This window comes from Etheostoma spectabile, chromosome 18 (assembly GCF_008692095.1).
Source record: "Etheostoma spectabile isolate EspeVRDwgs_2016 chromosome 18, UIUC_Espe_1.0, whole genome shotgun sequence".
NCBI classification, from domain to species: Eukaryota; Metazoa; Chordata; class Actinopteri; order Perciformes; family Percidae; genus Etheostoma; species Etheostoma spectabile.
Window position 1 is genome coordinate 21031511 of NC_045750.1, and position 1832 is coordinate 21033342.

General features: G+C 40.7%; 1 protein-coding gene across 1 annotated transcript in view; it reads right to left on the reverse strand.

The window, feature by feature from the left end:
- Positions 1 to 1832, reverse strand: part of flrt2 (fibronectin leucine rich transmembrane protein 2) — a 62976-nt gene that overhangs the window by 14826 nt on the left and 46318 nt on the right. The window lies entirely within an intron of this gene.

Here is a 1832-nt window from a genome sequence, read left to right on the forward strand (position 1 = left end):
GGGGGGGGGGCAGAGACAGAAGGGGAAAAAATGGGTGCTGAGGTTTAAAATTGCTCAAAAGAGGACAGGAGGAGAGGATTGTGGATTACTGCTGTTTCTGACATGTCATCATTGATTTAATACCTCAGACTCAGAACTGCTTAGCAACGTGTAATTGTTAAGATAAGTGGAGGCCATTTTGTTCTGACATAAAATAAATGTGGATTAAAGGAGCAATCCGCCTTTGGAAGGTCTTATTTATCTCCAGTTTGTAAGTTCAGTGCATGCATAGCAGTATATCACGGTCAAGTGTAGTCTCATTTTGTATCTTACATATATTACCATAATATTCCAGTTACAGAGCTGAGTGTTCAATGTTCCAAAATAATAAATAAAAAACAAATTGCTTAACAACATTTACTGCTGTACTTTAGAAGCAAAGACTATTCTAACCATCTGGATGAGAAAATAGTACGTCTGTGGCACGATAAAGAGATTTTAGCCAGTTGCTTAAAGGGATACTTCTATTCTCTGCTCTGTGTCATCTTTGTGTGGGCAGTGTAATCAGATGAACGTTTTCCTCCGTGGTGCCAGATTTGACGTCATCCAGTAGATAACTCTAGGTCGAAATTTTGTTTTTAAAGACATGGCTTGACAACTATTGGATGGAAGACCATGAAATGTGAAACATGCATTATAGTCATGTAGTCCAGAGGATGAACCCTAATGACTTCAATGATCTCCTCACTTTTTTAATTGGTCTAAAATTTTGCATGTAAAGCTCATGACTTCCTATTGGCATCAGCTGTATTTTTTTGGTTCCAATTAATGATAATTACCAAATGTTGGCATGCCATGCTAAAGTAAGATGGTGAATATGGTAAACATTATACGTGCTAAACAGGCTAGCCTGATCTCATGAACTATATGTTGGGTGCGTGTTGGTTGTGATTGTTTTAATCCAAATCATAATCTTTTTCCCAAACTTAACTACTTATTTCGTGGCCTAAATTTAACCTTAATCTCTGCCGAAATGATTGGCAGCTCTGTTCTCTGTGCCTGGCTCACAGTCACCTATTCTCGGGGTAACTGAACCACCAACTACCGCTGATTGGACAGAGCACCATGCGGCACACCGTTGCCGGTGTCGCAGAGCTCTGGAGCGGCTAAACACATCTACTAACTCTGATACGGCCAAGCCGTGACGGAGGATTTTAGCCGGCGTCACAAAGCTCTGTAGCAGCTTAAACAACTAGCTACTGCCACTCGGCGTCACAGAGCTCTGTAGCCGGTAGTCTCCTTGTTTTCATATGATATCATACGTTTTAGTGTGCATAACTATTCACATGATGTCTTACAAACCTGTTCATGAGAATAAGTTGAACAGGTTAGAATGTAGTTACCGTTAATGAGTCACCAAACAAAACTGGAATACTGCACTAGCGTCAACACTTAAGCTAGCAGCTAGCTATGAAGTGTTTGGTTAGGTTTTGAGTTACATGTCACTACTTATAGAGTTAGTCACGTTTTCATGTATAGTAAAGTGTGAAGTAGATTATTGCTGCGTTTGTCTTTATATTTATTCACTACAACGTCACGTTGTAGCAGGGTTTAGCTGTCAACTGTGTTCAACCATCTGTGTGTTGATGTTTTGCAATTTGCCAGTGTTGTTGTTTGTTAACTACATTAAGCGTCTACCGAGGGCAGCGTCACAGAGCTGCTAGCATGGCTGCAGACTCTTGGATCCTTGTTCAAAGACTGCCAGGTATACATTTTTGCTTTGACTCAAATGTAGGGATAAGGCATTAGGGCAGAGGTGGGCAATTCATTTTTACCGGGGGCCGCATGAGCAA